Genomic DNA, 24796 nt, shown 5'->3' with positions numbered 1-24796 from the left:
GGGGAGATTAATAAGACCTAAACAGCCAAAATTCTTGGCAACTGGTGGAGAAAAACTCTCACACCATCCCAGGACCACCTACCAACTGATTCATATGTGAGAGAGAAATAATTTATCTAGTGTATTACATATTAGCATATTCCTTTTCTGTTGCTCCTGTAACAAACTGCCACAATATTAGTAGCTTAAAACAACTTGAATTTATTTTCATACCGTTTTGGAGGTCAGAAGTTCAAAATTCAAGGTGCAGGCAGGACTGCATTCTTTCCGGAGGCCCTAGGGAAGAATCTGTTTCCTTGCTTTCTCCAGTGTGTGGAAGCCACCTGCATTCCTTAGGTCACGGCCTCTTCCTTGCTTCACAGCAGCCTCTCCTTCAGTCGTCACCTCTTCTTTTCTGACCCTGCGCCTCCTCCCTCTCTTATATAAAGACTCTTGTGATTACATTGGGCCCATTCAAACAGTTCATGGTAATTTCCTTGTCTTAAAAATCTTTAACTCAATCACATCTGCAAAGCCTCTTTGGCTATGTAAGGTAACCTAGTTATGGGCTCCAGATATTAGGATGTGGACATACTTGGGGTGAGGGGGCTTTATTCTACCTACCACATTTTTTCTAAACAATTATTACTTTGGGTCAGTTTTATACCTAACTGGACCTAAATTCTAACTACTATACCTTATTTCCCAAACTCGATTAGTTTCTTCTTATTATTGTTTATTTTTCTTATTCTAATTGCTACTTTCCTTGTTGACACACTTTTTCCAAGAGTGCTTTAAAACAACATCTTTGTTTAGAAGACACTTTTTAATATGTTACACGCACTCTTTGCCTTCCCACTTCCCAAATAAAGGTTGCCTGATATTTCCTCTCCACATCTCAACCACTCCTCCACAGAGTCAATCACCAACAGTATTATTAAATAACCTGTCCTATACATATTTGTATTTTGTGGACCTAAAACAGTGCTTGGAACACAATATTCACTCAGCAAAAAGTTTGCTAAATGATGTATTGGTCTTTCTGTGACAGCCACAATAAAGAAAAAGCCAACAATGTTAAGGAATACAAAGAGGAAGACACTAAAGAAAATATTAACCTACCACACAATCTTGCTTGTCTTGACTTCCAGAGATATTCATGTCTCTAAAAAATAGGCTTAATATAAATATATAAATATATGTAACAGCCCGCATACATATAGCATGTGTATTGGTACTATAGATATTATAAGGCAAATAGAATTGTCTTGTTCACTTTTCAACTTTACACAGTTTTTAGCATCCCTTTTAATTTTTTTTTTTTTTAATATGGAGTCTTGCTCTGTCACCCAGGCTAAAATGCAGTGGTGTTGTCTCAGCTGACTGCAACCTCCACTCCCCAGGTTCAAGTGATTCTCCTGCTTCAGCCTGCCAAGCAGCTGGTATTATAGGCACCTGGATAATTATCCAGATTATAGACATCTGGATAATTTTTTTTTTGTATTTTTAGTAGACACGGGGTTTCTCCATGTTGGCCAGACTGGTCTCAAACAGCTTGAGATCTCCTTACCTCAAGCAATCCACCTGCTTCAGCCTTCCAAAATGTTGGGATTACAGGTGTCAGCCACCACGCCTGGCCCCTTTTAACTTTTTATTGAATATTTTCCCAGGTAACAAGTAACAGGGCACAGGCACTGAAGACAGATAGTCTGGGTTAAGGTGCTGGCTTTGTCTTTTACTGGCTATGTGATCTTGGACAAATGACACCTCATTTATATGTTTCAGTTTCCTCATCTGTAAAATGGGATAGTAACTATAATGAAAGCTAATTCATAGGATTGAAGGGTGAGTTAAATGAGTTAAGAAGCGTGATGTGTGGTGATCTGCCATGACCCCTTCCTCATACTTACAGGACAGGTTGTATACTCCACTCCTCAGGGTAGGTGACTGGAGTAACACTTCAGCAACTCTTCTCATACTTCCAGGACATTTGGTACACTCCATTCCCCAAGGTAGGGAGATTAGAATAACACTTTTAGCAACTCTATTCACTTCTTCCCCTGTAGTATGATTGCCTGGATTTTATTTTTAGTAAACGTAATTGGAAATAATGGTTGGAAGAATTGGAAAGTGAATTATCTAATGCAGATTAATTACAAAAAAGAAAGAAACTACTATTTTAATTCTTGATTTTAGCAGTTATTTAAAACTTATTGGAGAAAGGAGTATAGTATTGCTAGAAAAAAATACAAGATGCCCATGTAAGCTTGAATTTAAATTTATCTGGGTGTTGTTTTTTACTTTTGTTTATGTCTTTTGCTAATTCTGGCAAATCTACTCTGAAACCCCAATATTCATTTCACACAATTTCCTTATTTTGTGATGGAAAAAATGAAATAGATCATGAAATAAAATCTTCCACAACTAGAGAATGAAATTCAAGACTCAGACCCAGTTCTGTGACTCCCTTTCAAGTCACAAGAAGCACAAGAAACATCAGAAATGTTCAGGCAAAAGAGCACAGGAAAAGAAAAGAAGCACCTCTGTTTTCTACTCTCTGATGCAGTTTGTCCTTGTGTTGCTATAAAGAAATACCTAATTTATAATGAAAAGAGGTTTAACTAGCTCACGGTTCTGCAGGCTGTACAGGAAGCATGAGGCTGTTGCTGATATCCGCTTATAGTGAGGCCTCAGGAAGCTTCCAATCATGGCCAGAAGCAATGGGAGCCATCATATCACATGATCAGAGCAAGAGCAAGAGAGAGAGCTGTGGGAGGTGCCACACTAATAAACAACCAGATCTCATGGGAGCCACTAGAGTGACAACCCTCACATCATCCAGCAGATGGCGCCAAGCCATTCACAGGGGTTCTGCCCCCGTGGTCCAAACACCTCCCACCAGGCTCCACCTCCTACAATGGAGAGTACATTTCAACATGAGCTTTGGGGGGACAAACATCCAAACCATATCAGCCAGTTACATAAAAATATCTTTCTTAAATTTAGAATCCAGCTTCTAAGCCATTTATAAAGCTTTATACTTCACTCCTTTTTGTTGTTGTTGCTGAAATCATTAACCCATTAATTAAGATTGTGTGGGTCTGCTTGGGAAAAGCCTATTGAATTGCTTTTGTCTGTTCTATAATAAAACACAGCACAGAGACAGGTTGACATTAATTACATTAAAGCCCTATTCATCGCTATTGATGTTAGTTCACATAGAATGTTTTATAACATCGACGTTCTATATTGTTTATTCCCTGCTCTTTTTATCAGAAGTAGCAACATCATAAAATGTTGCACCTCTGAATGAACCACATTTCCAGATGCCTGCTTTTAGCTGTGGAAGTCACATCTCACACACTGATTTCTTTGTCCCCCTTCAACCAATTTAAATTCCAATAAAAAGGTATTATTTTCTCTGGCTCCCTTAGCCCAGGATAGCAGACATTATCATATTAACAATTTTAGAGTAGAAAAAAAAGGCTCAATTTTTATTGAACCTCTTTCCATACTGTTCACTTTGCCTAAAATAAATTCTCACATTCAACTCACTAAATTACTTTGTTTTTTCACTGAGAACACTTACTCAATTCCATCTTCAATAGGAAACAGAGCATGATTGAGGAATAGCAGAAAGTTAAATTAGCCTCTGTTGCTCCTTTATTCCAAGACACTTGGTACTTTTATTAAAATGCTTATTATAATCCACTCTGTAGGCAAGCTGTTTATGCATTTGACAGCCTCACCTGCTGGACGGCAGGGGCTCTGATGTACTCTAATGTGTACAGCAGTAATACATGACTACCATTTCACTGCTTACAGAGACAAATGACCATGTTAACTACCATTTATTGGCCTTACCATACGCAGTGTGCAGTGTGCTCAACATTTAATAAATATTAGCACACGCAATTAAAAACCTGATACTTGCAAGGGAAAGGGCAGGTAATGACAAACAGCTAGAAACTACTGAAAGTGGGATTAGAATCTAGCTCTCTTTGCACACAAAGTTCTTTGTTTTCTTATCTGTTAGCTATAATGGGTGATGACCTCAGATGTGACAGAACCAAGATCCTAATTCTTTGTCTCCCACTTACTACCAAGAAACACATGAGCAACACGTGCTATATGAAGGGCAGCAAAAGTGATCCTGTCCCCCAGAGAAGATATAGGTGTGACACATTTGTCATCTTCAGTGGCTTATCTGGCCTCCCATTTGTTCTCTCTGCCTTTGCACAATGAGCAATTTGAGGAATGCCCACAGGTCTCCCTCAAGTACTCATGTTGGGTGGCAAATAGGGTACTGGAATGCAGTCAGGGAACTTGAAGCCTATTCCTGACAATATGATTTACTGGAGTTAGGTCTTAATTTCCCCATCCGTGAAGGCATGGAGTACAATTATATAACCAAAGGCTCCTTCTAACTGCATCTTCCTGTAATTCACCAGAATATGGGTTTCCTGAGAAATCCCAGCACATGGCACACCGTCAGTTCTCAATAATAAAAACTTGATGAAATAATGAATAAATGAGGGAACAAAAAAATGGCCACTACATCACGGCCCAGGAATCGGTAATAAGGCTTTCCTTCACTTCAAGGCATAAGACGGATGCATGCTCACTGTTCACAATGCTATTGCTTTTAAGCTTTCCAACACACTTCCATCTGGCCCTGATTTTCCATTTTTCCAATTTGGAACAACTTTTCCTATCCACTGGAATCACTTCCTTTCTTATGTTTACAAAACATATGATTTAGGGATTTTGCATAATTCATCCAAAACTTAGACTAACCCAAATTGAGTCCAAATATCATCCACCAAGCAGCATTGACTACAGCATTGGATATATAAAAACATAATTCTGTATGCCTTTGAAAACTTAGTGAAGACATTCAACCTAGCTGTATTTTAATCACAATAATATTGCCCCTGTGGGCTTGTCTTGCATGCACTATGTGTGTATTTATATTTCCACAGACTTTGTGGTGTTTTGGCTCATTACAGTCTGGTTGTTCAAGTTGAATGCAGAAAAATGAGATTTTCAGCATCGTTCTGACTTTCTATTTACATACCTTACTTAGTCCAGATGTAAACTTTTAGAACAGCTGCATCTTTTAGAAGCAAAGGATTTATTGATTGCTTGTTGGCATTCTGAATACTGGTGGGGTGTTTTGGTTTCTTTTGGCAGGATCAGAAAGGGCAGAGTGAGGCAGCTGAGTGAAAATCTGAGAACACCTCAGCCTGGACTTTCTTGTCCATATCACTATTAGCATTTTGGTCAAAGCCATTCAAAAAATCTCTAGGAAGTTCCAAACATTCCTATATCTTCCTGCCTTCTTCTGAGCCTTCCAAACTGTTCCAACCTCTGCTTGATAACCAGTTCTAAAGTTGCTTTCACATTTTCAGTTATCTTTGTAACAGTTCCCCACTCTCCTGGTACCAAATTTCTGTATTATTCCATTTTCTCACTGCTATAAAGAACTACCTGAGACTGGGTAATTTTTGAAGAAAAAACATTTAGTTGACTCAGTTATGCAGGCTTAACAGGAAGCATGCCTGGGAGTCCTCAGATAACCTGCAGTCATGGTGGAAGGCAAACAGGAAACAAGGCATATCTTCCCATAGTGGAGCAAGAGAGAAAGAAAGCAAAGGGGGACGTGCCACACACTTTCAAACAACTGTATCTTGTGAGAACTCCCTCTCTATCATGAGAACAGCAAGGGGAAGAAGTTTTCCCCCATGATTCAATCACCTCACACCACGCCCCTCCCCTGAAATGTGGGAATTGCAATTCAAAATGACATTTAGGTGGGGATGCAGAGCCAAACCATGTCACATATTATGATACTCCATGAGAAGATTACCCCAAGACACATAATCATCAGATTCTCCAAGGTTGAAATGAAAACTGTTAAGGGCAGTGAGAGAGAAAGGCCAACTCACCTACAATGGGAAGCCCAGCAGACTAACAGTAGACCTTTCAGTGGAAACGCCACAAGCCAGAAGGCATAGGAGGTCAGTATCCAAATTTCTTAAAGGAAAGAAATCCAGCAGCACATAAAAAACATGATCAAGTAGACTTCATCCCCAGGATGCAAGATTGGTTCAGCATACACAAATCAGTAAACGTAGTTCATCACATAAACAGAGGATACTTCCTCCTCTTAAGTATTATTTACATTCACTAGGCCCATGTCCTGACCCTCAGACCAGTCAAATAAATTATCAATATTAATGGGAGCTAATGAGTTAATAGGGTTAAGCATTCCACAATTCTTCCACAACATTAATAAACATTCTTGGATTTTGATCATGCCTCCAGATGCCCAGCGGCCCCTCTGGCTACTCACATACATGAAGACGCATACTTAGCATGACAGTTATTTAACTGATGGCTACTATCTCCATTTAAAGTAGGGCCACTTAATCATTTTCTTAAAGGAGCAGATTATAAATATTTTAAATTTTGCAGGCCATACTCAATTCTGCCACAGAAAATATGTTCAAAAATGTGCCTGGCTGTATTCCGATAACACTTTATTTACAAAAACAAACACTTAGCCAAGGAGCTAAAGTTTATTCACCCCTGACTTAGAACCTCTAAGGCGTGTAAAGAAATTACTACATTTTTTTTTAAACTGGGACTATAATGATGGTGACGCCAGTGCTCTTTCGAATACAGTCCTTTCTCAAACCATATCAAGCTTTTCCCCACCACTCCACACACTGTCTTGCAGTCACAGGGTCTAAGTTCGAGTCTAGATTTTGCCTCATAATTAGAACTCCATTATAGTTGCCAGGGTGTATTTGCCTCTCAGAGGAGAGCCACCCTTTCAGAGCAGAAACCATGGCTGCTCCCCAAAAGCCCATATCCACAAATGTTTATTATTCTTCTGATATCCCAACAGGGGGTTCTCTCCCTCTAGACACCTCTAGCTTCTTCTCTGTGCCTGTATTGCATCATTTATCATTTTTCACACTATTGTGTTATGTGTTCTATACAAACCCTTTCTCATCCTCTGGGCCCTTTGATTAGAACATCCACCTGGGAGATGGGTAGAGCCAAGATGATCATCGTTATTAAGAGACAAAATTAAGAGACAAAATCTAGACTTGAACCCAGCCCCTATGACTGCAAGAAGTATGTTTAGTGATGGGGAAGCTGCATGTGGATTGAGAAACAGCTACGTTCAAATACACTTGGTAGTTTTACCATCATGATTTGTCATTCAACCTCTTAGTAATGTTATTGTCTTAACTATAAAAATATGTATGTCAGTAAACACTTTGAAGGGTGATTTTGAGAGTTGGGAATTATATAATTAGTGTTCCTGGCATTAATACATGCTCAATAATAGCAGCTACCATTACTACTGCTATTGATACGGCTGTTGTTGCTGCTTATCCAGTATTTTTTTTTTTTTTTTGAGATGTTGCAATGGAGTTTAACTCTTGTTACCCAGGCTGGAGTGCAATGGCGCGATCTCGGCTCACCGCAACCTCCGCCTCCTGGGTTCAGGCAATTCTCCTGCCTCAACCTCCTGAGTAGCTGAGGTTACAGGCACGTGCCACCATGCCCAGCTAATGTTTTGTATTTTTAGTAGAGACGGGGCTTCACCATGTTGACCAGGATGGTCTCGATCTCTTGATCTCGTGATCCACCCGCCTCGGCCTCCCAAAGTGCTGGGATTACAGGTTTGAGCCACCGCACCCGGCTCCAGTATTCTTTTCATTTTGCATATGCTTCCATTCTCTGTTACATGCTTCATCATGTTTGGCATAGTGCCTTTAATTTACTGGGTGTTCAATTACTGTTGAATAAATTTAGTTAATTAATTAATTAACTAATTATTTCATTATATAGGCCTGTATTAAAAAGCTTCTTCCACCATTAACCTTTTAAAAATAATGAAAATATCCCCAAAGATAGAGGAAAATTAGATGACTTCTTTCAAGAAAGACAATATATAACGGGAATTTCCTTCTCAACTCAAAATGAATCTCCTTGGCCACATGTACATGCCCAGAAACACTTTTGTTTATTTCCTTAAATAAAGGAACATAATCCCCAGCTAATCTCTCTTTTTTATGGAATTACTGATGCTTAAAAGTCAACAAAATCAAAGCTGTGAGAAAAATTTTCTAAATTAGTATTCAATTTTGGCTACGTCATCAATAATAATGATAACTTTGTCCTGATTTGAAAATTTTCTTGGAAGATACCTCAAAACTCTCCTGGGGAGCTCTAGATTGGGCCAGAAATTGAGACTCAAACCTGATTTGGAGCTCATTCAATCTCCCCAGTCATTTCTCATCTGTTCCACTAGAAAATCAGTAAATCAATTTATTCAGATATACTGAGTCTCCACTTTGTATCACACTTTACTCGGCACTGAGGTGACACAAGAAGCAAAAAAACATTTTCTATAAGTGCAAGTAGTTTATGATCTGATGAGTAAGGACAGGAGTGAACTTCTAAAACAGACTTTAAAATATGTATGAGGCATTGGCTTAAAAGTGAGCAATATCCCCACCTTCTCACCCCTCCCAGCCTACTGCTATCCTTCCCAGCCTCTGTTAACCATCCTTCAACTGTCTATGTCCCTGAGTTCAATAATTTTGATTTTTAGATCCCATAATGAGAACATGCAATGTTTGTCTTTCTGTGACTGGCGTTTTTCACTTAACACATAATGATTTCCAGTTCCATCCATGTTGTTGTTTATTTCGCATTGAATGCCTGTGTCAAAACATCTCTTATACCCCATAAACAATACACCTGCTATGAATCCACAAAAACTTGAAAATAAAACTAAATTTTTTTTTAAATGGGCGGTATGGGTGAGGATAGGCAGCGAAAGCTTCTGAGTTTAATCCCCAGATCTAGACTTCTAGTGTTACATGTACTTACACTGAATACTAGAGGCTGAGTAGGCATTTGGGTCGGAGGGAGGGAGTAATTGCTAGAAAAAAAGAAAGAAGCTTTTCTAGCTTTCTCAAAAAGGAGGCCTGAGAGCAGGTTTGCAAAGGGTTCTGCTCCATGCAGTCATTCAGGGTTCTATGGTGTTTTATAACTCCCCTCTCACCTAAGCCTTCAGAGTCCTCTACATCCAGCCAGAGTGAGAACTAAGAGAGAGAAGATCACATAAGGAAGAGTTTTATTCACAAAGTCTTATTAGATAGAAAAGAGTGTGAGTGTTGGTGTACCCTATGGGCTTCTGCCATAACTGTCTATCATATAAAAAGGCATTTATATTTCTAGTCATTTCAAAACTACACAGTAGAAACCTAATCACAGTAGCAAGGGAACACATAGTGACTAGGAACAGGGGCGTGAAACAGATTTTCAGTATATGTCTGGTAACACGGGATTTTTTTAACTTTAACTTTAGGTTCAGAGGTACATGTGCAGGTTTACTATATAGACAAATTGTGTGTCATGGGGATTTGGTGTACAGATAAACATTAAATTTTTGAACTACGTAAATGTATTACCATTTTCAAAAAAATAGCAAGTGTTAAAATAAAATTAATGAAAACCTGGTGCTCATATGCATCCAAACATCCTGTCCTTTTTTTGGCTCTTCAGCAGCATCATTTTTCCTGTGGGCTTCACTTATAATGTTTATTTTCACCAAGTTTTACTCAGACAAAAATGCAAGCATATTTAATCAGGGGCAAGGGCCATATGGTAAGATTCATTCCTGGATTCTCAGCTCTGTAATATAGTCCCCCACTACCCCCAAGAGAAGGAATGGCAAGAACTAAGTATAGAGCTGTGAGTATCAGAAGAAAATATTACAGCAAGGAAAACTTTGAGGAAGAACAGAATATAAATGTTTGAAATATGGTACCCTCTGGCATAGACAATGAGTCTTTAAAAGGGTAGCATTTGGGAAAGTAGAAGGATCAGGAATGACTTCTCCTGCCAGTCTACAAAAGAGAACTGTAATGCCAGCCAATCCAGGGTTAAAACAAAATCTCTATTCATACCCAGTCACCAAAGATGAATCAGGAGAGCACATCATGCAAATTGACCTTTGAACTCAATCAATATACAAGTCAGAGCTCTACAAGTGGATTCTAGAGTGATTAGCTACTGCAGGTCTCCAAGAATGTTGAAGAACAGTCTCAAAGAAGAGAGATTAAACTTTTCCTGTGTGGTACCAGAGAACAGAACTGGAATTCTAGGTGAAAGTCCTAAAGTCACATTTTGTCCCATATTGAGAGGATTTAACACAGTTGTCTGGAGATAGGATAGACTACTTTGCCATTTTAAGGAGACAGTGACACCAAGCCACGGAGCTTACTGGGTGGAAGTGCTGTGGGAACCTTTGGGGCTAGGGGTCTCCAATTCCATGTTAACCTCAAAGCCTGTGACTCAGTGTCTAGTGGATGACAGTGACACTGCCATGTTTTCTCATTCTCTCCCTCTCTGTGCGACTATGTGAACACTAGTGCATGGAGCATGGCTTACACCGAACGGTAAATAGCACACAAACACAATCATTGTCTCTGAAACAACAGCTTCAGGTGACAATGGAAAGTGAAAAATAATGTTGTTACGCCTTTAACACACCTAACAGGATAAGCTGGGCTCCTATTTCAGTCTTTGTTTAGAAGACTCAGGAGCCATTTTAAAACATTAAAAGCTAATATTTATTGAGTTCTGACTATATATAATCTAGGTATGGTTAAATGTTTTTCATGTATTAAATAATTCACACCTCTTGGAGGAGGTGGCCATTGAGCATGTGCTTAAAAAATAAATAAGAAGGCTGTGTGTGGTGGCTCAGGCCTGTAATCCCAGCACTTTGGGAGGCCCAGGCAGGGGGATGGCCAGGTCAGGAGATCGAGACCGTCCTGGCCAATATGGTGAAACCCCGTCTCTACTAAAATGTTTTTTTTAAAAAAGAGGCCAGGCATGGTGGCAGGCATCTGTAATCCCAGCTGCTTGGGAGGCTGAAGCGGGAGAATCACTTGAACCTGGGAGGTGGAGATTGCAGTAAGCTGGATATCACGCCACTACACTGCAGCCTGGAGACAGAGCAAGGCTCCATCTCAAATAAATAAATAAATAAATAAATAAAAGATACTGACAGATCAATATAGCAGGCAGATAGAAAATAATGCCCAAGCTCAAGTCCTGAATGAGGCCAGTGTTGGTTCAGAGCAAGCTCCTACTAATATCTCAATTCCTCTATTGTACTGGAGAATTCTGGTTTAATATTCATCAGATGAAGAGTCATGTCTGCACACATAAAAAAACGTAGATTCATGAAACTCCTTGGCGCCATTTATCAACATGAAGCTCCAGGAAGAATGGAGTGAGCAGATTTCCCTTAAAGTTAAGGACTTTTGAGAGGCATTTGGGGTGCTGCATATAAGGGTTCTTCCCACTTTGTGAATTCATATGCTGTATGGAAACTGTCCAATGGCCAGAACAGGCAAGCCCTTCCTACCCAGTGTGACTCCAGAAACTGAAAAATTCACCCTGATTAAAACATCACCTTTCTATCTCAGCTCTCTGATGCCTATGGCATCATATTTTTGCCTCACAATTTAGACTCTAGATCTGTCAACAGCTAAAGTATAAGAAAATCCCTATGAAATTTACAGATACATCAGCTGTTTTCACAAGAACGGGCTGTAAAGGAAGAAGTTAACAAGGAAAAAAAACATAATTCTGGCCTCTGTGGAGGAGATAAAGGAGGAGGTTGGAAATGCAGAAAATAAGTATCCCTGAATCAAGTATCTCTATCAGGGTGGCCTGGGTCCATGAGGCAGGGTGCTGCATATTTAAGGTTCTTCAATTTATACCCACTCATTTCATCATAATCAGAACCCTCTAGGCTGAGGAATATTATGGAGCCAGTTCTAGAATTCAAAATACCTAATTTTAAGCCAAGGGCTGCATTAACTAGTTGTGCTGTCCTGGACAACTTGGGCTCTTCCAGCTAAATTCCTCTTCCATAAAATGGACCTTTAAGCAGTTTGCCTGCCTTTCTCCAACAGATACTGGGCAAGTTAAGTAATATGTAGATTTCAAAGCACTTTGATAAGTAAAACAGCAACACATACATACAATGCATTGTTGTTGTTTCTGTATTTCCAATCCTCACACTCAGAAGGAGTCACGGAGCTCCTCTTATCCTGAGTCATGGAAGTCAAAGAAGTGAGACATGGAGCTCACTTCCATGACCTGAAGCTCACTTCCATGACTTCCATATCTTGAGTCAAGGAAGTGACTCATGGGGCTCATCTTATTTTCAGCATCTTTCAGTAACACAAAGCTGCAATGGTCTGAATGCCTGTGTTCCCCAAAATCTCTATGTTGAAACTTAACCCCCAAGGTGATGGTATTAAGAGGTAGGGCTTCGGGGAGGTAAGTAAATCATGAAGATGGAGCCCTTATAAATGGGATGAATGTCTTTTTAAAAGAGACCCAAGGGAGCTTGTTTGCCTTCCACCAAGTCAACACACAGTCCTGTAGTGAGTAAAGGCTCAGCCTATGAAGAAAGGGTCCTCACCAGACACCAAATCTGCCAGGGCCTTGATCTTAGAATTTCCAGCCTCCAGAAATAAATGTTAGCTATTTGTAAGTCCCCTAGTTTATAAGATTTTGTTACCACAGATTGAACAGACTAGGACAAAGGGTCAAATATCCTCAAGACAAAAAGGGTTTTGTTGTTGTTTTATTATTGTGAATTAGTTGTTTGTCTTTCTTGCTTAAATAGTTTAACTCAAAAATTGCTAAACTTGAAGAACAGCTGAGTGAATGAATACATGCCTCTGGTTGGGAAGATTTGGTGTTTTATGTTATTAACATTCTCCAAAATTTATTTGTATGTTTAACATTATTCTAGTCAAAACTCCAATGTCATTTTGAAGTGAGGAATAATTTAGAGGACTTACACATAAGATATTAAATGAGGTCAGATATGGTGATTCACACCTGTAATCCCAACACTTTGTGAGACCAAGGTGACAAGGATTACTTGAAGCTAGCCTGGACAACAAAGCGAGACCCCATCTCCACAAAAATACAAAAATTACCAAAGCACAGTAGTGCTTGCCTGTAGTCCCAGCTACTCAGGAGGCTGAGGCAGGAGGATTGCTTGAGCCTAGGAATTTGTGGCAGCAGTGAGCTGTGATCATGCCACCACACTCCAGCCTGGGCAACAGAGTGAGATTCTGTTTCAAAAAAAAAAAAAATACATACATAGGTATAATATATATAAACCTTCATACGAACACACATAATGGGATTAAAGAGCTACAATTACCTAATTAATGGGATGCTGGTACTGTATAGGAATAGAGAGATGGGCAAATAGAACAGAGATGAAAACTCAAAAACAGAGCCAAATACATATAATAATTTTGTACATTAAAAATGAGGTGAGTGTGTTCCATTTTTAAAAACGAATCCATCTGCACACTTATATACAAACTTCTGTAGAAATAGCTCAGTAATGTTTTAGGGCAAGCATTTTAAATTAAAGGACAAAAAAACATCCAAGAGTTAAATAAAGTATATGGAACAATTAACTATTTTGAAAAATAAAAACATAGATATAAGGTTTATAATAGATAACTATCTTGAAAAATAAAAACCTAGATACTAGGTTTATACCATAATATCTATGGAATAAATTTATACCATACACTGAGATAAATTAGCCCTTTAAAAGTATGGTTGATATTTACGTGATATCAGGATGAAGAAGGCAGATGCAATATAGTAAAATATGTATACATTGAATCCAACAACCACCATCAAATGATAAACTAAATTAAATTGAAACAAAAATAACAGGTAAACACTGCTACGAATCAAAAAGAAAAATCCAGATACTCCAAAAGCAAACTGGCCAACTGCTAACTATCGCGTAAAACATTCAGTCTATTCCATAGTTTTAAAAGTCAACTGAAGTAATAGTAATAAGTATGTAATTTTTTCTATCAAACCAGTAAATGTGTTATTTTATTTTTTATTATAGCATCCAAATTGGCTATGGTGTAAAGAAATATTCAGCTAGTGGGAGTATAAATTGGTATAATATTTGGCAATATGTATCAAAACTCTTAAATCATAAATCTTTTAAATTAAGCCAGCAAATTCAAACTGTAGAAATTTGTCCTCAGTAAAGAATCATAATAATGGAAAAATATGTAAGTATGTATGTATATATGTGAAAGAGTATTCATTGTAGAACTATAGCTAATAAAGCCTATTAGAAATCATCTAAATATCCAAGAAAGTGGGGAGATCTATTATATAAATTATTACATTTATATAATCAAATATTAGATAGCCATGAAAAATATTTAATAAATATAATACCTATCATTTCTTGCAGGCATTTTCCTAAGTACTTTTCATGTGTTAACTCGTTTAATTTTCACAAAATCCTATGAAGTATGTATTACTTATTATCCTCATAAGAAAAAGTGGGCCAATAAGTTATTTTGACCTAGATCCATAGTCACCATATGGCAGGATGGAATTCCACAGTTAACAGTGTGGCTTCAGAGCCACTGCTCCCATCCACTATGCATACTGTCCATATTGTGGTGGAGAAATATGCAATGCCGTAGGAAAATGCTTAGCTTACTTCAGAATGTTCTCTTTTCTGTAGCTCCTATTATAGGCATGCCATGAGTGCTGTGATCAATAAGTAGTGTTTAGACACCGACAGCTGCCTTTGATCAGAAGTCAAGGAGGCTTCTCTTTCCCTCACCACTACCCCATTTAATCCAACAGGGATCCCTGTTATCTTCGCCTTCAAAAGATGTCCCAACTTCAACCATTTCCCTGCCCCACTGATTCCACCCTAGAACAAGCCAGCTTTTACGTTCCTCTGAACAACCACACAGCATCTCCCTAATTGGTCTCACTACCTTTACCCTTACCTTCTATGATCCCTTCCACACAGTAGCCAAAACGATTTATATTTATTGATACATAATCATTGTAATGACCAAATGTGGATAATTAGGTTACTCATCACCTCAAACGTTTATCATTTCTGTGTGTTGGGGACATTCCAAATATTCTCTTGTAACTACTTTGAAATATACAATAAATTACTGTTAACCGTAGTCACCCTACTGTGCTACTGAACAGTAAACTAATTCCTTCAATCTAATTACATTTCAGTGCCCATTAACCTCTCTTCATTTCCTCCCACACCCTCTCAGCCTCTGGTAACCATCATTCCATTCTCTACTTCTATAAGATCAACTTTTTTTTAGCTCCCACATGAGTGAGAATGTGTGATATTAGTCTTTATGTGCCTGGCTTATCACTTAACAAAATGAACTCCAGCTTCATCCATGTTGCTTCAAATGACAGGGTTTCATTCCTTTTAATGACTGAATGTCATTAAATGACATTTAATTGACATTAAATGACTTTAATGACTGTGTATGTGTACCACGTTTTTAATCCATTTATCCATTGATAGGAAAAGGTTAATATTTTAATGTAATTCAGACTATATCACTCTCTTCTTCAAAACCATCTACTGTCTTTAGACAAATTCTTTACTATGACCCCCCAAAACCCTAACATGCTCGGTTCCTTTTCACCTTTCTAACATCAAATAATACCATGTTTTTTTCCTGTGTTCCAGCCATACTGGCCTTCTACATGTGTGTTAAACAAGTCCAGCTGTCTCCCATTTGAGGAAATTTATAATTTTTACTCTCCCTTTTCCTAAACTTTCTCAGAACTGGCTTCTTCTCATATTTCTAGCTATAGCTCATATTTTATTTCCTTATAAAAATCTTTCCTTAATGCCCAATTTCAAATACATCCCATTATTTTTTATCCCATCACACCACTTGATTTTATACACATCTAAATTATGTTACTTTCATATTTATGTTTGTTTGTTAATGGTCTGCTCCCATAAGAATGTAAGTTTCATGGCAGCAAGAACACTCTTTTTTTTTTTAACCACCAAATTCCCAGCACCTAAAATCATGCCTGACCCTTAGCAAGAACTTCATACATTTTTTTTAATTGAACAAATGAATGAGTGAGTGAATGAACGAATGGATGTGAACTTTTTTATTTGCTGCCAAGGGTAAAGTTAAATTCCGACATGTAGAAAAAGGATCTATCTAAAGTAAAGCCAATTGGGGAGAGATCATGTCTCAAACTACAAACAGAAATCAGGGTCTTGGGGAGGAGCAAAGGGGAAGAAATACAGGTGAGCTACAGAGGAGAAAATTCCTCTTTTTACACTTGGTGATACAGACATAAAGATACATAGGAGACAGCTCCTGGATTGTAGCTGTTCAGATGTCCCTTCATGAAGATATTTCCAGGAACTGTAGAGATGATAAACTTTTTTCAGGAAACTGAGAGGTTGTTGCTGTTCTTCGAGGCTGAAGGGTAGCTGTCTTAGACAGTGAGCTACTTGAGTCATATCGAGGGTGACCGACTCATCTCAGTTTACCTGGAACTATCCTGGTTTAAAAACTGAAATTCTCATGTTCCAGTGACCCCCTCAGCCTCTGGCAAACTGAAACAGTTGATCACTCTAGAAAATCAAAACATTATACTGTACTTCATAAGAAGAACATTTTCCCATAGCTTTCCTCAGAGTTTGATGTATTTAAAAATCCAAGGGAAAATTTTCTGAACTGTACAGAAAGAGAGTATTTAAAGGGGACCACCTGATACAGCCAGTGATTATAGTGAGATTCCCGGGGGGGAAATGACACATAAGGCAATAGAATGGGTGCTTCTCAGCTTAGAAATGCTTCTACCTGTACCAAATCTTGAAAATGTTTGCCAAAGAAAGAAAATGCATAGAAGGAGGGAGAGAGAGAAAGGAAAACATAAACGATATCAATTTAAAAACATGTTGAACTGGCACTAATGAACCTCAATTGCTTTGAGGTGTTTTTCCAGCAATGAAAATAGTTTATGCCAGTTTACTTACCTTTTAGCACCAAGTCCCTCTTGTGGTCAAGTTGCTCATAGCTAAGAGATATCTCATAGTTTAAGATTCAATTTCAGTAGAAAACATATGTGATTAATTTCAACATCTTTTCCAGATTAAATGTTAGAGCAAATAGAAATAGATAGAGATGCCATTTTGATTTCCGATTTTTTTTGTATATGCCATCTTCTCTCCTAGCAGCTTTTAGAAAACGTCTCTCTGTCCACAGTATTCTTGGTCTTTGCTTTTTTAATTCTTATGATAGCCATGACATGCACAACTTCAACCTGTAAAGTCAAGTCCTTTGGATATGGGATTTTTTTAAGTCATTGGTTGGGTAATTTCTTCTTCTCTGTTTACTCTGGTCTTTATTTCAGGAGCTCCTAATAGTTAACTCTTTGAGTTTATGATTTAGTCTTTCAATTTTTTTCTTTATTCTATTAACTATCTATTTGTCCTGCTTATTTTAATTTCCTGGTTATTTCTTTAAGTCTATATTCCAACTATTCTTCAGACCTTTTTATTACATATTTTTAATCTCATGAAGCTCTTTTTTTATTCTCCACTTGTTCTTGTTTCTTGCTTGTTTGGGTTTTAATATATGAAATATCATATTCTTATTTCCAGAATATTCTATATTTTTATATCTCAGGGGATATTGTTTATAATTTTAATTGGCTTCTTATGTCTACTTTAATTTTATTTGTTATGTTATTGTATTTATTTAGTTTGTTTTGTGAGAGGCTTTCCACAGATGCTTTTCTTTTTTCTTGGAATTATATGTTTCCTTTGCCTTTTCTTTAACTTCAATAAGTTTATCTTGTTGCTATTGAACAGCTCTTTATATATTAAGGCGATTAGCTCTCTGCTTTAGTGTGGTCATCATTTTCTTACCAATTAATCTCTTGCCTTATTAAGATGTCTGTATAGAAATAATAACTGTTTGGTTATATTTAATGATAATTTTATCTTGGTGATGTCAGCAATACTTGGAGAAATCTTCCACAAAGGAAGATTGTATTTTATAAAATGTTGTAGGTCTTTCTAAAACTTTAATGGTTTCTCTCATTTTTTACATTGTTATTATTAGCCTATATAGAATTAATTTTGAAAAGAAAAGATTAAAAAGAAAAGATTCCACTTCCTTTTTTTTCTCACATAGCTAGCCACATGTATCAACATAATTTATTGAGAAATACACTGATTTGAAATGTCATTGGTATCAGTTAGGGTTGTATTTGACTGGCTATCTTACCAACCTTACCAAAATCATTAAACTAAAAAGATATTTTCCCACACTTAAGTGGAGATCCATACATTAAAGGTGCTGGACTGTTTTTGCAGTGTCATTACTCTCTCTAAACTTCTGTTTCCTATATCTTTACTCTTACAGTTGCCTCATGTGATATAAAGGCTGCTCAACCCCTCACCTAAAATCAGTATATTCAGACAAGAAGGAAGGAGACAGAGTGGGAAAGGAGGAGAAAGACAAGGAGAGGGAGGATGAAGGGGAGGATGTGGTGGTGGTGGTGGTAATAAGGAGGAATAGTCAATGCCTTTAACAGGAGAAGAGCTGTCCCTAAATTCCCAGTAGACAGCTATTTATGTCTTCTTTGGAAGACTGTACCTTATGGACATATTTGCTGCAAGAAAGGCAGGGAAATGAATTTCTAAAGCTAGATATATTGTATGTATGTGTTTCTTTTACTAATGGGAGCCTCATACAAGCTAGAGAGGGTTTTCTGACAAGTTTGTATGAGGCTCCTGTTAGTAAAAGAAAAAGAGACAACGGATGCTGGAGATATAACTAACAGTTGGGTACCAATTGCTACATGCACTTGGTGGATGACCTACTGTATTTGACCTTGTATTCAATAATAATGCAGAGTATTTTATAGACCTGTTAGAACACCTGGAAACCAGCTATATTTACTTAAAAATAAGAAAAATTAATAAGGTAACTATTGACTTCAGGAAAAACAAAGAACTGTATAAAAACAAGCAATCATAGTTTATTATTTGTCTTAACAATAAACCTTGCTTTTACAGTCATAATAATGTAAATATTGAAATCTTTCTGACTTCACACGATAAGAAAAAATATTTCAAACATGACCTTTAAAGTTACAATTTTTTTCACCCTTTCCTTATCTCCTGAGCCCCAGGTTACAATGCTCCAAGAACCTCCCTGAGGAGACTAATAATGAGTAATGTCACAGACACGCTGGGTTCAAGTGGATATCACATCAATCAAGACAACTCTCCATCTCAACTCTTCTTTAAAATATCCCTAGCAAGTCGTTACTTGGCTTCTGCTTGAACACATCCACTGACAAGGAGCTCACTGTTCAGGACAGTTCATTCAATTTCTAGACAGCTCATTTAATTTCTGCACAGCTCTAAACACTGCAAAATAATTCCCTATAATCAAGTTAAGGCACCTACTCCAACTTTAGCCATTCTTTTTGACTGCCTTAGGTCCTACAGAACGTATTCAATTCTTCTTATACAGGAGGAATAGATATCAGCTATTTGAATGCTATTATTAAGCTATGCACTCTATCCTCTTTATGTTAAATTTTTGGGCCCTCAAAACATTTTTAAACGATATGGTTTTATATTCCAGTGACATTTTAGGCATGTTATCTGGAATACACGTCACGTAGTTAATGTCCCTCTTAAAATGTGGCATCATAGCAGAACATGACTGCCAAAGAAAGAAATATGAAAAACCATGTTTCCAAATGTCATATTATATTAGGAGATACCTTGTAATAAGATTAAATTTCTTTTAAAATCCTTTTGGGATCTTTTTGGGAAAAGGTAAGATTGTTGATCTTTAAAAAAAGAAAAAAAAAAGCTTATGGAAAACTGTGAATTCCATCCTCCAAACCTTTACCAAACGTGTTTCTATTCACTATCCACCATGGTAAAAAAAAAAAAAAAAAAAGAGTGCCAAAGTCTAGGTTATGAAGTAAGGGAAAATAGGATCTGGGTAAGTCATGCCCTCTTTTAGGAATCAAAGAAAAATTGTAAACTAAGACTTTTTCAACAATCCTAAATATCTAATTACTTTAGGATAAAATTATTTTCCAATACTCTGTCCTAGTCACATGGAGATGTCCCAGTTTGCTGAATTCAAACAGCCAGAAGCTGTTTCTGATCTGCAGTCTCTTTCAGTGTTTTTTTTCTTCGTATCTGCTCATTCCTCTTTATACTCATTTAGAGCACATTAATGGCAGTAGCCTGACACGTGGATTTCCTTTTGCCACTCTTTCTCAAGAATGTGATTAAAGAACTTGGAGTGGGCTGTTTTATGCACAAATATTCAGACAGTCTCTTAGCAATAAATGGCTGTCGCTTCTTTTATCTGTCTGGCTCTGAGTTCGATTATCTGTTGTGAACTGGTGCAGGGCCCTGTAAAACAGCTTTTAGGCAGCCTCATTACCCCTTCCACACCTTATGCTCCATCTGAGTGATACTGCTGTGATTGCTGCATAATGTTTACCATTAAACAACGAGGCACATAAAAGAATCAAGCTATGACTAATTCGCTCTATGGCTGTGTGCCCTGTGTCATGCTCATTAACACCCCTCAACTCTGTTATTAAAGAGAATCACACGACAGACTTCAGCGGACTAACATTTATATATACACACTACAAATTTGTATACTATATATATACACACACACATATAGTATATATATATTTATATATATATATATATATATATACTGTATATAGTGTGTATGCATTTACACACTATAGGCTGCCTTAGTTTTCCATTGGAACCCCATTCTTATCACAGACTTGTCCAGAGCACCCTTAGCTTCTACCCTAGGCCTATTCCATACTGTCACACACATAAATGCTTATGAGAATCTATTGATAAGAAAAGCCTTTAGCTTATCTGGAAATGAAGGGTTTGCCCTCTGAAGAATCAGCCAATCTGATTTCAGCTGAGAAGTCATTCTGAGATGCTCCTCATGGAAGTTTAATGAAAAATAACAATAACAACACCTTAAACTATTTGTTGAATACATTGAAGTATACCCAGCCCTTTTGTAACCATTATTTCCCTTGAGGTTGACAGCAACCCAACGTGGTAAGCTGCATAAATGGTACTCTACTATTAGCTTCAACAGTAGATTTCTAACTCAGAGGAGACATTATATAAAACACTAATAGCTCACCTACAATGCTGAGCCAAATGTAAAGGAATAGCATGATTTTTGTTAGGCTTTCTCAAGCATAGTAATCAAAGTAATAGCAAAAGCATAAAGAGAGAGAACATTTTCCTGAGAACTAAGAACTAACTATTTGAATAATAAAATAATAAAAACTTCAGAGTTTCAGGCTTTTTTTCCTAACATTTTGAATATACTCTTCCTGATTTCTATCTCAGGTAATTCCTAATTTCTATATTAAACTTTATTATTTCTGCATTGCTTAAAATGACTGTTTTCCTGTACTAGTTAGAACAGGAAATCGAGTTAGATACAGGCAGAGAGATTCTAGGCTGGTCGACTATAAAGTACTTTCAATGGTCAAAAGTCAGGGTGAGGCTGGTAGAGAATAAGAAAATGAGAGAAAGAGGGAGGGAATGAGAATGAAATCAGTGAACTGATTGAATTCCCTTTAAATAATACAGCAACCCCCAGGGTTCCACATTCCAGGACATATTTCCCTACAAAATGTTTGAGTTATTTTATTTTTAATATTAAAGATGTAAGTGATACCATTGACGAAATGTGAATAATATCTGTATGATTAAATAATATTGTATACAAGTTAATTTCTTGAGTATGATTGTACCCTGTGCAGAGGTGGCCTCTCCCAGCATGGGCCAGGCTGCACCCAGTTGCTGGCTCCAGGACTGTACGAGCCACCTTCCTCGCTGCCCTAAGCCCTCCCTACCAGCAGGCAGATTTCCCTAGTAGCATCCAGTAGGGAAATGTTCGTGCTTTCAATGCCCACCAAAATCAACCTGATCTGGCTACACATGCAAAGACATTGTATTTCCTTACAGTGAAGAAAATGTTATAGTATCTGCAGACACATTGGGAAGAAGAGGAGTGGCTGCAGGGTATCAATCTCTTGAGGAAACAGGCTGAAGAGGACACTTCCCTGGATAGGGCTGTTCCTATCCCTGCAGCAGGAAGATATGTGGCAAGGGAATGGAGCCGATGCTCTGCAACAGATGACCCAGGCTGCGGTAGATAACGTGTGCTGGCAGATGTCCCTGGATGGAAAGACCAGCATGTTCAAACAGCTGCAGGGCCACATGTGAAGGGCAGCATTCACAGCACAGCTCATGAAAGCAGAGTTATTTGAGAATGCGTTTCCAGCAGTCAGGAAGCGGAGAGAGGCTGGAATGAAGGTGTGCATCTATTCCTCGGGGAGTGTAGAGACACAGAAATTGTGATTCGGACAGTCTGCAAAGGGATTCTTGAGCTTGTTGATGGTCACTTTGATACCAAGATTGGACACAAAGTAGAGAGTGAAAGTTACCAAAGGATTACAGACGGCATCAGGTGCTCAGCCAACAACATTTTGTTTCTGATAGATGTTGCATGACAGGCCAGTGCCGCCGAGGAAGCAGATATGCACGTAGTGGTGGTGGTGAGACCTGGAAACACAGGATTAATGGATGATTGGAAGACTTGCTACAGCTTCATCACATCCTTCAGCAAACTGTGCCTGCCCTCCTCAACCTAAAGAAGGGTTTCCAAGGAAGATCATACTGTCTCACAGAGTTGTCCCTGTTGTGTCTAGTTGTATTCTAGTGGTAAAAGTAACTTACTTAGAAAACACACATATATACTCATATGTATGCCAGCACATATATGTGTGTGTATGCTCAAATTAACTTCCATGGGCACATAAATGAGAAAAGAGACTCAGTTCAGTGAAAACAAAACTTACTTAAAGATGCTTATGGCTGGGCACGGTGGCTCACGCCTGTAATCCCAGCACTTTGGGAAGCCAAAGAAGGCAGATCAGGAGGTCAGAAGATCAAAGACATCCCAGCCAACATGGCAAAAACCCGTCTGCACTAAAATACAAAAAATTAGCCAGGTATTGTGGTACACACCTGTAATCCCAGCTACTCAGGAGGCTGAGACAGGGGAATAGCTTGAACCCGGGAGGCGGAGGTTGCAGTGAGCTGAGATCGTGCCATGGCACTCCAGCCTGGCAACAGAGCAAGACTCTATCTCAAAATAAAATAAAGATGCTTATATGTAGAGATCGTTTGAAATCCTACTCTAAACCTATTGAGGGCAAAGTGTAGTTGATAGAGGAAATTGCTAAAATATTTACCATGTGTGATGTTTATAAAGTCATGTACCAAAAAGGAAAGCTACTTTGAGGAATTATTTGGAAGTTTTGTTATTTTCATAATAAAATATTTCAAAGACTTCTAATAACACTTCTTTGCCCCGTTTAACTGTGATTTAGAAGATTATAACAGCTGTATTTTATATATGCCTCCTTATATATCAAAGACAAGGGTTTTTGTTTCTGCTTTAAAAGAGAGGAAAATCAAAAAAGAAAATACGCTTGAGCCTTGATCAATCAAGTATCTTTCACTTAAGAAGAAGCTTGCTAATCAGCATGGCACCCATAGCAAGCAGCTGCCTTACCAGTGGAAAAGGGGTACTAATGTAACAGTTAAAAAAGAGATGTGGCTCCTAACGTTTAACAGAACAGCCCTAATCCTGCTGGTTGTTATCGTGACAGATTTTATAGTTGCCTTTTTAACTACTTCTGAGCACAGTTTGAGAATATATGTTAATTGCTATTTACCTTTAAAATAGTTTTTACTGAAATCAGTCCATCAGATTAAGACAAGTCCTAATAGTAACATTTTCCTTCAGAATGGAGGTGAGAAATATAAATTTCATAACACCAGTATTTATCCTGGTTTAATTCTAATAGGATGTCACATCAATTGCATGTTGTGATTAATAGAAGCATTTTCTTCTTCACAAAAAGAGATTATTCTTATTTCTAGTTTTTGTTTTTGTTTTTGAGACAGAGCCTCGCTCTCTTACCCAGAATGCAGTGGTGCAATCTTGGCTCACTGCAACCTCCGCCTCCTGAGCTCAAGAGATTCCTGCCTCGGCTTCCCAAGTAGTTTGCATTATAGGCACATGCCACTATGCCCAGCTAATTTTTGTATTTTTAGTAGAGGCAAGGTTTCAGCATGTTAGACAGGCTGGTCTCAAACTCCTGACCTCAGGTAATCCGCCCACCTCAGCCTTCCAAAGTGCTGGGATAACCTCCATGAGCTGCTGCACCCAGCCTAATTTTGTTTTTAGAATGTACACACTGAAGGTGTTAGTTTGCAGCTTACTCTGAGAGGGTTCAATAAGATTAAATAGAAATAAATAAATAAAGAAAGAATGAATAAATGTAAAGCAAAGATGCTAAAATGTAACTATTTGGGGGCACTAAGGATAAAGTATTTTCAGAAATTTCTTGTACTATTTTGTAACTCTCTATTTTACAATGAAATGTTAGAAATATTTACTTCCAAGAATATGGAGTCAATATTGTTGTTTTTTCTTATCCCTCCTGCTAAGCACAACTAAAACTTCTGAACACATACATGAAATAAACACCTTTTCTGAAAGGCAGAGAGAAGAAGGTAGATAATCTAGGGACCTTAGGATACAAGAGACAACACAGTGATGAGTTCTCTTTTCATCTCCGTAACTCAAACTTTGCAGTGCAGAAGATGGAAACACAGAAACACCAAATAAATAAAGTCCCACCAAAGTCAGCTCTCTAGCCAAAGGGCCAGGAAAGGGGGAGACTAGCAAGACAGAAATACTTTTGTCAATAACCA

General features: G+C 37.8%; 1 pseudogene; it reads left to right on the top strand.

Moving 5' to 3' along the window:
• Positions 1 to 8821: 8821 nt before the first annotated feature.
• LOC108318516 lies at positions 8822 to 22662 on the top strand (annotated as a pseudogene).
• The last annotated feature ends 2134 nt before the right edge of the window (positions 22663 to 24796 follow it).

This window comes from Cebus imitator, unplaced genomic scaffold (genome assembly GCF_001604975.1).
Source record: "Cebus imitator isolate Cc_AM_T3 unplaced genomic scaffold, Cebus_imitator-1.0 Scaffold220, whole genome shotgun sequence".
NCBI lineage: Eukaryota > Metazoa > Chordata > Mammalia > Primates > Cebidae > Cebus > Cebus imitator.
The sequence above is the reverse complement of the archived record's forward strand: the minus strand, read 5'-3'. Positions and strand labels throughout refer to the sequence as shown.